Below are 12,284 nucleotides of genomic sequence, written 5' to 3'. Positions count from 1 at the left end.
CCCCAGAAACGCTGAATCCCACACAACAGCATCTTTACATTAGACCTCTCCTTGGTAAGCCATTATTTTTTCAGACCATAAAATGCTACAGAAGAAATTAATACATTAATTGTTTTCACAGTTTTAAGTGCTTACCATGAAATGTGAACTGATCTTTATGTGTAAAATTGGTATTTTTTCCCTTTAATAGGTATTTAAATGAAAGCTCCATTGCAGAGGAGGGTTTGCAAAGTTTGGACACGGTCAAGATTAAGACTGTCTTGTTCTCTGTAAGTAGAAAAAGTTTCATGAAAAAAAAAAGAATGCTTGTTAAAATTGCCGGCTGAAGTTCCCATTGCTCTCCAACATTGCCTGTGTGTCACAGCCTTTAATCTTTTGATTTAAATGACTATAAAGTATAACAAAAAGCTCCCTTGTTGATGAAGACCACATGATATCACTCATCTCGGTGCTTTATGAGTAGCTTAGAATAAAGATTCAGAAACCACAAATAAAAAGGTTTTCCCCCCACCAGTGGAGGGAAGCAAGCATACTGCCAGTATGGAGTCACCAGAGTAGTAAAACACTACATGAGTTTAGCATTCAGACGAAATTTAGTTGCCATACACAAATTTAGAAGATCAGGGGAACAATCCCACATCAAATTTCCTCCCAGAGGGATATATCACAGCACCCTGATCTGGAATATTTGGCAAAGACGGCAACTTTTGTGCTTAATTAGTTCAAGGCATTTAAGTAAAGCATGCTTGTTCGTAGACTTAGTGGTTTTGTGACTTTGAGTTTGGTTGTTCAAGCAGGATGTGTTGAATGCTGTCATCCCAGTTGCTCTTGCTCTCATCATGATTGATAATAATCATGAATCACAGCTCTTATGTAGCTTTTTAAATGTGACTCAACATTACTCTTCTCTCTGTACTGTTGTGACCCTATTGTGAGCCAGTTAACCACTCCTATAAACCAAATTATAAAAAGGTGTTAAGGATGCTTTTTTCTCTTTACTGTAAGAGATAAAGGCAAATAGATGAAAAGTCAAAGTAAACTCGTGGTTAATTAAAAATAAAGGCTTACTATGAGCATTTTTCCTTTAGTCATGCTAACATTTCATCTATTTTTAATTAAACTTTTAATCAAATTTAGACTTGGTTAGTCAATATTATGAGATAGTTGACCAAAATATTACTTTTTTCTCTCTTTTCCTTGTAAAAATGGGCTTTAATAAGATCCACAAATCAATCTCAGAAATGTCAAGTTTGTGATCATATTATTTACTTACTATCAAGTCAGTGTGGTTTTAAGCAGATATCATTAGGAACTTTAAGCCTGCTTTTATTTAAGCATCTATACTGTGAAAATGTGTCTTGGATGGTGACTTTAGGGCCCAATTTCCTCTTTGCTGAATTTGAATGACAAGTGTAGGTCCCAGCAGACAACAGCACATTTTCTTTTACACATACATGTTCTATATATATGCTATGGGCCTTTTACACATTATTCATAATGGAAAGGATACTTCAACATCTGGAGTTTGGCCTGCAGTCTTGTACTCTGTGCCTCTTTTTCTTCTTTGTCCTCCCCCTCTCTCTCTCTCTCTCTCTCTCTCTCTCTCTCTCTCTCTCTCTCTCTCTCTCTCTCTCTCTCTCTCTCTCTCTCTCTCTCTCTCTCTCTCTCTCTCTCTCTCTCTCTCTCTCTCAAACACACAGACACACTCACACAAACACACTCTCACACATGCACACCTTTAATTGTTTCCCATTCTTCACTGCAGAGTATGTTCCTGTTCAATTACACTGGTTTAAAATGACGTGGGAAACATTTCAGTGCTAGTCTCAGTTCAACTTGACTCCTGTGTCTAGAGACATGAAAACATTAGTTTTTGTCAAATGTTCATTCAGGATACGCTGCCAGGTTAATTTCATAGTTCCCCATTTTGTGCTTGAAAGTTTGTGTGTCATAACATGTTTTTCCTGTAGGCCCTGAAAACATTTATTATTTTATCTTGCACTGCTCTCTCTCACTTACTTTGCTACATGAAATATGAACCTGCTGAACATTTAATTCAATAATAAACTAAAACACAGAGTTTTCCCAATAGTGCCTGTGTTTTTGTCGAGTTGCAGTGTCTGGTTCAATTGAAACTTTATTGTCCTGCAGGGAGAGACACGGCCAACCTAAGTTTTCACAGTCTGGTGGCGAGTGCCATGTCAACAGATTAGGTCATACAGTATATATGAATATATAGTTTATGGTCTTGTGCAATCAGACTGTTAACTTTTAGTATGGTAGTATCATGGAACAGCAATGATTTATTACTGCAATGAAACACATAGAAATATAGGATTTTATCTTTAAGCTTCTTTAAATGAGTCCATTTTCTGTCACAAATCCAGTTTTTGAATTTTAGGTTCATGTGGAGCAAAAGGCTGAAATACAGAAAGTGTTAAGACTGGATTTATCATGTGGCCTTTGCTTCAGGCTCAACAGAAAGTCTCCCTCACCAAGACAATGGTCACTTATTTCCCAGTGATCTTCCTTCGTCATAAATAGTAAATGCTTCGACATGCAACGTTAGCATGCAAGCTTGGATAATGATCTTGTGTTACACAAAACAAGACAAGACACTTAAAGGAAATGAAACATCCACCATAATAACGTGGTAAAGGATGTCAGCAAATAGTGATTTTTTTTTTAAGTGATGCCAGGTAAATTGAATAGGTACTTTATGAGATACAGTTTGTCCCAGGTTCACTTCTAAGGTTAATACCCAATATGCATGATCATTTTAAATTGGATTAAAACAGTTACCAACATTTAAATAATATTTTTGGTTATATACATCAGCTGGATCATTTCCTTCCTGCTAAGTACAAAGTTCAGCTGCATTGCTGCTTTAGTACCATGGTAACCTTGGTCTGATTACGTCTTTCACACTTGTGAACTCAAAAGTGATGTATAAAAGGAGATGTAGTATATTACTCGCCTTTAACACCGTAGAGGGTTCACATTGTGTCTTGACTTTTGTGCATTTTATACAGTACAGTAATAAGTTTTCATTAGTTCGATAGCACTCCCCTTTTACTCCCGTGAACTTTTTAAGATCGACTTCATTGTTGCACAAATAGCAGAGTGGGCGTCATGGTTACTTTCACCATTTAATGCATCCAGAGGACTGTCATGACCCTAAACCACTGTTACTCTCAACCTGGGATCTCAAACATCCTAGATTATGTAGACGGTGGCAGTTAACTAGGATTTATGATAGAAAATCAGATATAATTACAACATAAAGAAAGCAAAATTCCCCCATCTTCTCTCGCTTTGCTTCTCTCCCGAGTCCTGGCCTTTCTTTACCTCAATCTCCCTCAGCACATAGACCAATAACACTGCGACAGGCCAGTGTGCAGTATATTAACTGACAGAAGTTATGTCTGTCACACCCTTGCTCCATGTGTCTCTCTGAGAAGGGAGTTCAAGCGAAGTTCATGTTTCTTGGAGAGTTTTGGACTGAGCCGACGAAATGAGTAAAGCAGAGGAGAGAGCGGCAGAGCAGAGGTTAGTCAATTACAAGGCTCTACTCTAGTAACAAACTTCTAACAAGCAAATTCTTTGCGTTGTGTGTGTGTGTGTGTGTGTGTGTGTGTGTGTGTGTGTGTGTGAGTGTGTGTTTGTATGGGTGTAGGAGACAGAGAGAGGGTAAAGAAAGCATATACGCACATGAGGTTGTCTTTAATTGTGTGTGTTTGTATGTTTTGTGTGCGATTTTGTGTGAAATGTGGAGAGCAAAGTAAGGGACAACTGTTTTTGAGGTTTAAGTGCTGTCTAAGGTTGAAAACAAAGTTGAAAGTTGAAAAAAAAGTGTTTTTGCTCTCGTTTTCCCACTTCATCCTCTGGGTCTTTTTGCCCAAAACATTTGGAGGTAAAAGTTTATTGTTATCGTAAAAGCACAAATAGGACAGTTTTTAAACAGCATGTAAGCCAATGCTGAGAGAAATGCTGTGTAGAGGACATGTGTGGCTCTGATATCACTGAGATTGACTTTTAATATTTCCTCATACACTGTGTTACTGCATAATAATCACTTTATCTCAATTCATGCTAATAATTCACAAAGCACACTCCCACACATGCTGTGCTGTAGATCTGATGTTTGTTGGACATTTCAATGCGGGTAATACATGCATGTTATTAGAACAGAACGGAAAGTTGTTTCAATGTATTGTATCAGTGTCGCAATCCCCAACCTCGGTGTGGTTCTAATCAATTAACCCGTCTTTGCTGGGAATGAAAACATCCTGGGGCTGTGAGAACTGGCTTATTTTTGATGATCCTAATGATTCACAAAATGTACAGAGAAACTTGCCTAAAGGGAAGTTAAACTTCTCTGAGGATCCTTTAACAAAACAGGCACCGAAGTGGGATGCTAAACTTCTGATTTCTTTTTTTTTTTGCCCTGGTGAATGGAAAAGAAAATATTTCTCGGGTTGTAATTTTTGGGAGAGGGAGAGAGTGGAAGAGCCATATTTGGCAGTGAGAGAGCAAAGGAACTATCTGTTGTGTCAGAAGATGAATGTACCAGGAAGGTACAATTTATGAGCGCAATTAAACAAAATAAATAATAAAAAAACAGCTCATTTTAACAGGGTCACAATAATGTGGCTGATCTTCAATTTGCTCACAATGAATATACTTCTATCATTCCTCTCTTTTCTAACTTGGCAAGCGTCATTAAATAAAGGAAAAAGAACAATAAAATAAAACTGTAAACTAAATCTGTTCCAAAGAGAAGAAAAACAACCACTTTTGATAATTACAGTATTATGAATTGTGTATTTTGTGCATGTTGGCACCCCAAACATTTAGGTATGTATTTTTCTCATTTTTGACCAGTTCCCGAAAGCTAGTAGGGGTCTTACCCAAAACACTGATTTTACTCTCTTATGAAAAGCCCTCGTGGTGTAAGGTGCACATCACATGATCCTGATGTCCTGGATTTGAGCCCTCCTTAACATCTTCTTCTTCACTACACACTACCTAATAAAGGCAAATACTTTCACAGCTAAAAAATATTGTCTCAACCCAACCCGCTATCTGCCACAAATCAAAATCTTATAATCTGTGATGACCCATGTACACCTATGGTTTGCTTTTTAATCTGAGACCAAGAAACTGTCTCTGCACCAAGTTGAAAATGTACAGATTCTGTACAAAATGCAAATATCTGTACACACACATACACTCACACATCAACTTTGTTTAGAGGAAGTAAGAAGTGCTTGTTTTCCTTACCGCCTCACTTACCCTGGGGCATCCCTAATTAGGGATGATTACAACATGTGTGCATGCTATTGTTATTTCAAAATGTTTGTGTGTGTGTGTGTGTGTGTGTGTGTGTGTGTGTTTGTGTGTGTGTGTGTGTGTGTGTGTGTGTGTGTGTGTGTGTGTGTGTGTGTGTGTGTGTGTGTGTGTGTGTGTGTGTGTGTGTGTGTGTGTGTGTGTGTGTGTGTGTGTGTGTGTCTGTGTTAACATTTGTGTGTGTAATTCAACGAGGGAGGTATGTAAGGTAGCAGGCCCAGCCGATCCAAGAATGTGTTTACAAACTCTTATCGTCGCTTCGGCGCAAAATTGCCATATAAAGAACAGTTGGATAATTATATGGCTTACTAAGCTAAAAATGTCAATAAAATCTCCTCTTTCTCTTTCTGACCCACAAAAAAACAGCGCAGTAATGCTCACAAACAAGCACACACATACACCTAACCTCAACATAAATGTTCGTATTGGCTGAAAATTTGAGGTCAGCCAAATGGCAAAGAATAGCTCTACTTAAAATGTCTTAAAGTGCAAGTCATATGTTTGTGATCTATTTCCTTTCAATCCAATTATTTCATATATCCTACTTTCTACTTGATCTTTAGTTTATTTCAATGTTGAAAGCACTTGGGTTGACATTTTAACACTTTTAAAAATCATTATTACCATCATCATCAGTCCTCTCAGTGCAGTCTGCCATGCCTGATAGGATGGAGGTGTAACGTCAACTTTCTGCTACAAGTACGCCATCTTGTGTTCAAACACTAAAATCTGTCCAACTTCTGTTCTGTGTTCTGCAACTCTACCTGATGTAGTTTAATAAATACTATTTAACCCTGCTCTACTGTATTAATGTCATACTCTACCTAAAAAAGACTGAACAAAAATAGTGTCACAGTATCTTAACTTGAACACTGTAGGAGCTTCACTTGTCGTTAATGGTCTCACCGAAGGACATCTCTTCATCTCCCTGCACTCACTGCTCACTCATGCCTCTAAGAATCTTGCAAATGAAAATAAGGCGTTACACACAGATTGCATGCTGCCCGTCCACATATGCACACACTTTAACAGACTGGTTGTCTGCTTCCAATCAAGGAATTCCATGACTTTTGTTGTACAAACAACCATGTTTATTGTCTCTGTCCTAAAGAGAAAGAGACCTGCCCTGCCTTCACACAGGAACAGACACAGAGCCAAAGCAGCCACAATAGACAGCAGGCCCCCTTCTGTTTCCCACCAACCTCTGGCAGCCATGTTTTCACAACCCAAGATAACAGAGAAAAGGAGAGGGGGGGGGGCTGGGAGACAGTAACAGAGTTTGATAAATTACACGATTGCAGACTGTGTGTGACAGAGAGTGAAACAGACAGATAGAGAGGGCGATGGGACAGATGCAGGGAAGGTTAAGAGGAGTGGGGGATGAATGAGACAGATGAGTAAAAGGCACATTGCAAGGTCATCACAATGTTTATCCACCCACGACAATGATGTGGGTCCGTGAGTCTTTCTCAAGGCAGCCGATGGACGTGTTCTTTCATGATGTTGCAATGAAGACATGTTCCTCTAGAAAGCCTGTGAGGCTGCCATGTACTCATATTTTCTCATGTGTCTTTAAAGGAGGGGGGCTGCTTTTGCCAGAATACATTTAAAAATGAAACTACTCTAGCTGAGCTTTATCTGCACCTCAATTTATCTAAGTTAGCGCTCAGCTCACATCATGTTACGGAACAACCTTGTACAAGTCAAGTCAAATACTCCTGGTGTGTTTTTTTTGTTGTTTTTTGATATGGTAAATGTCATTGAAGGGTCCTGAGGCAAGCTGTGCCTAAAAGGCAAGGATGCTACATGCACAAAATGGACTATTAAATCTCTTAGCACGAGCAGCCTAGTTGGGTGGGCTGTGGAACTTAGGCAGCAGCTGAGCCATCACCTCCAGGGACTGCATTAACTCATAAAGATCACTGTCTCTTCCAAACACACTGAACCAAAGCGGAGGTCATGTGTGTGTGTGTGTGTGTGTGTGTGTGTGTGTGTGTGTGTGTGTGTGTGTGTGTGTGTGTGTGTGTGTGTGTGTGTGTGTGTGTGTGTGTGTGTGTGTGTGTGTGTGTGTGTGTGAGAATGTGCATGTCCCTATCTTGAAAGCGTGACGAATTATGCTATTAGAGAATATTTGCAAAAGAAGTAACATTGTTCCATTCACGGATTGTATTAAACACGTTTTTGCCCCCCTGCTCTCTCTTTCTGTGTCTGTCTCTCCCCTTCCTATAATTACAGTCATTGGTATCAGATGAAACCCCACACAGAGTTGATCTCTAGATGTGCCCTTTGTGTAAGCAACATCTCACTGCTAGATTGATAGAGGATTGGAGGAGAGTTCACACAAATGGAAGAGCATTATCGTGTCGGGTTACCTCTAAGTTCTCTTTCTGTGTCTATTTCGCTCTCTCGTTATCTTTCTCTCAGTCTCTCCCTCCTTTCCCTTTTCCTCTATTCATTAATTTTCCCTCCCTTGTCTCTCATTTCCCCCTACTGGCCCACTCATTTTTCATTTTTATATAATCTCTTGCTTTCTATCCATGTTCTAGTCCCTTGTTTTGTCCAATTGAATGCACACATGCTGTAAATTCATGGTAAATAAAAGCAGCGGACCACCAAGAGTCTGCTGTCAGAGATAAGAAACAGCAGGACTCAATCTGACTGATCTACGGAAATGACTGTCTACTGCGTAACACTATAGACCCATTTACAGTGGCAACCCTTCATTAATGCTTTGTGTGAAGGCTGTGTTTGTGTGTGTAGGTGTGTGTATGCGCTTAACAGTAAATGTAGGTGGAGACAAAACTCATCTTTGGTGGGGACGATATTGCATTCCTGAGGCACGATTTCTGTCTCAGAGGGAAACATGGAAAAATACACCCATTCTAACCAGGCTGGGCACTCCCACGGACAAACACATATGGATATGTGCACACACACACACACACACACACACACACACACACACACACACATGCACACACACTGACTGACAAAGACAGGCACATGCAGCCACATGCACACAGATGTCGACAGGCAACTATATTTATACCAATGCCCCAATAAATCTATCTGCTCACTTGTCTATTTTCTCTGGCTTTGCCCATGCAGCACTGAATGCCTGCACAGCTTAAAGACAGTCAGAGAGGAGAGGAGAGGAGAGGAGAGGAGAGGAGAGGAGAGGAGAGGAGAGGAGAGGAGAGGAGAGGAGAGGAGAGCAGAGGAGAGGAGAGGAGAGGAGAGGAGAGGAGAGGAGAGGAGAGGAGAGGAGAGGAGAGGAGAGGAGAGGAAAAAGAGACAAGAGGGCAAAGGAGAGGAGACAACAGAAGACAAGTGCCCCATGGCATTTTCCTCCACTTTGGCCTACCTCTCTGTGTCTTAAACACAACTGCTGGCCCGACTCTTCTACGCACGCTGTGCAACAAATTCCTGGAAAATGTGAACTTGTGTCAACTTGTACAGCTCAAACTAATACAGGCCCGCTTTTCTTTTTTTTCCTGCACGTCTTTTCATATCTGCAGCATAAATACGTCAAAACAACACCTCTTTTTTGCTGAGTGGCAAAATGAATCTAATCAAGGCTGAGGTGCAGAAAAGACCTAGTTTGGTGAAACTCATCACTGAAGAGAAAGCTTAACCCAATCCCCCTACCTGAATGAATAAAAAACTTAACACAACATCTGGAAGATCTCTGGACGGGGAAAAAGTGATATTTGTCAGTAAATATTTAACGTTTATGTAAATTTGACCTGGATGAAATCTCAAAAAGCTCTGTGCTGCTCCTCCTTGCAAAATATTTAGTATAAAAGATTTGGAATATTTTTGTAAGGATTGGGGTCTAAATCATATTTTAATTCCAGAGTGACACTTACACTTAACACAGACAGACTTACTGAGGTAAAATATGATATAGAAGGGAGATTGGCTGTTTTTTCCTGTCTTTTTTCTGCATGGGGATCTTAATGCTATTAATAAATCCTTCTACAAACACCTGAATATGTGTTTCATCATTCAGCATGCAAATAATTAAGTTCAATTATACTAAAAAAAAATGCAAATTATCAAAATGAACAAAACAAAGGCTCCATCCCCTAATGTCCCCTAATTGTTAGACAAAATGAAATTAAAGGAGACCAAGGATGTTTTCATTCTTTTATTTGAATAGTGTTTTGAATGTGAGTCATAAACTTTTATGCTTCATGACAACTCAGCATAGCAACTCAACAGCATAACAACCACATATGGAATAATTTCTGTAGAACACAAATATGAAGAGCAGAACAACATCTATAACAAACAATGTGACAAAAATGTCTTTAAATAAATGACAAAATGATGAATAGTGTAACAGGTAGTTGTTAGAGATGAACATAAGTTCAACCTAGTTGGTTAAAGATGTGTGCATTACAGCTGAAACTGAAGTATTTGCTCGCTTATTGCCACAATTTTTTCCATTGTTCCTGGTCAAAATAATGTATGGAAGTGCTTGGAATGTGCTTCATTTAACATATGCAGATACTGAAACAGTCTGAGGTTCACAACATGACAGGTCAGTAAAAGAAGGACACAAAATGAGCTGAGCACTGCTAATGTGACTTGGTCTTGACTGACTGATTGTTCTCCTCTCATTCAAGGAGTTAGAGGTTAAAGCTATACCTGCAACATCAGCCCGAAACATCACACAAACATCACATTATGTAACTAGCTCCATTATTCTGTATCAGATGATATCATTATATTAATATGATCAAAGTAGAGGCAACAATAATAAACTGAAAAGCAACATGATAACCGTGTACATAGATTTATTGCTTTGACACAACAAAAAAGTAAGTGGACATGCTGATGATAAGATGTGCCCTGTCATACAGAGGTTTATTCATTGATCTCATACTAATGTGAAATACATGTGTGCTTTACCGATGTAATAATGATCATGCTAGTAATGACCCAACATCCAACAGACTCTGTGAAATATAAAATGTTGAGGTCTTGTTCCTACAAAAACAAACTGACTATTGTTTGTTAAATGTACAGATACTAACACCCATAATTACTCAAAAAGGACTTTATGGCCTAGTTACAACAGTTACAACTTACCTACCCATTTTATAAGGGGCTTTGAAAGAACTGCTCACTTTAGCCATCCTAAAACTTGTCACGAATGAAGAGGTGGTCTTTGAAACAGATTGTCATACAGCAGTCAATGTAAGTGACAAGGTAACGTTGGGAAAATCAGTCAGATCTGAGTCATCCTAAAAAAAAATTAAAAAACATGACTAGATGATCAAAAGAAGATGATTCGGAGTCCTTAAGGGTAAGATAACATCCTATCTGAACACTCGCTCAAACACAAACGAGTCTAACAGAACATGTTGAAGCAATGTAGTGTTATAGTTCAGTATACTTACTTTACATTGTCTGGTAATAAAAGTTAAGTGTAAATGAGATGACATGATAGATTTATGGGAAACACACACATCACGCTGGAGGAATATAAACATACTTCCCCTGAAAACGAACAACAAATGAAAGATCTTGTCTGCCTCACACAGAGACAGAGCGTCAAAGAGCAGTGTGCTTTCAATAACCAACATAATGCAGTTTAACGTCAGACAAGTCAAAGATTAATGAAATTGAATGTCAGCTAAAGGAAAAGATGATAACTGGCCAACCTGCACAAGGACATACTTAACACATTTACACACATACACACATATTAGATCATGGTCACTTTTGGGGACATTACATAGACTTATATTCGTTTCCTGAAGACTTAACCTGACCCTAACCTTAATCACTGACCCAAATCCAAAAAACATTTCCCCAATCAGGCACACAACTTTTGTCCCAATTGGACAAGCTGTCCGCAATTAACTGGTCCTTAGTCTGAAATGCATCTCCAAAAGTGGCCTATGAAAGACCAAACACACACACACACACACACACACACACACATAAAAAAAGCTAACAACCAAAAGTGCATTATTACATAAGCCCTGTATATCATAACAGATAAACACAATACATCATATACATTTTTTGATACCAAACAATGTCATGTAAATAAAGGTTTCTCTTTTGGTTTTAGAACAAACAAACAACCTCGGAAGGTTTTATTGCTGTGCTATTAAGGAAGTCCACTGCAGCGATATCCAAAGTGCTTCTGAGAGAGATGGAAGTGAGTAGTCTTGTCATCATATGTTTATATAAATAACAGTCTTTGCTGGCAGGTCCAAGTCCACAGCTGCAACCATGGTGCTGACAGCATTATTCAAAAGTGATGATGTGACACCATTTCCCTTTATTAAATGATTTTTTTGACACTGTAGCAGAAGAAAATAAAATCCAGCATTTTTGTATTAGTCAGGGCTACAGTTATTGTAACTGAGAGACAGACTGATGAACATTTGAACGGTTTGGGGGTGGTAAATGGTAAAGATGCTTGGACTCTTGGTAATGCATATTCGAGAATAGAGTTACATACCCTATTTGGTATGATCACACACATCAAAGTAAGGTGAAAGTATTTGAATTGGAGCCATATGGAGATTCTTAATCTTTCTATGATCCTACACTTTACTGCAGATAGAAAGCAAAGTTTCTAAGGAATTTTAAATACCAGATAGTCAGTGTGGCATTTGTCGACTAGTGAACAGTTTATAAAATCCATAATCAAATCAGGTGCATCAGCATGTCTAAATGTCGGTTTTGGTTTTAGAAAGAAGTCCACATCAAGTGCTGCTGATGACCAGGTAGTGGAAAGAGGAGATACTAACCAACTGTACCAGCTAATCACATGTGGGTCCTCTGAGCACAGATCCTCCTCTTTCACTAGGATGGAAAATAAACACTTTCACATTCTTTGGTCCTTTTCTATAAACAAGAAATGACAAATAGGTAGTTCATAAAAGAAACGTTTCTCTATTTTACTTCTT

This window comes from Scomber scombrus, chromosome 13 (assembly GCF_963691925.1).
Source record: "Scomber scombrus chromosome 13, fScoSco1.1, whole genome shotgun sequence".
Classification (NCBI taxonomy): domain Eukaryota; kingdom Metazoa; phylum Chordata; class Actinopteri; order Scombriformes; family Scombridae; genus Scomber; species Scomber scombrus.
The sequence above is the reverse complement of the archived record's forward strand: the minus strand, read 5'-3'. Positions refer to the sequence as shown.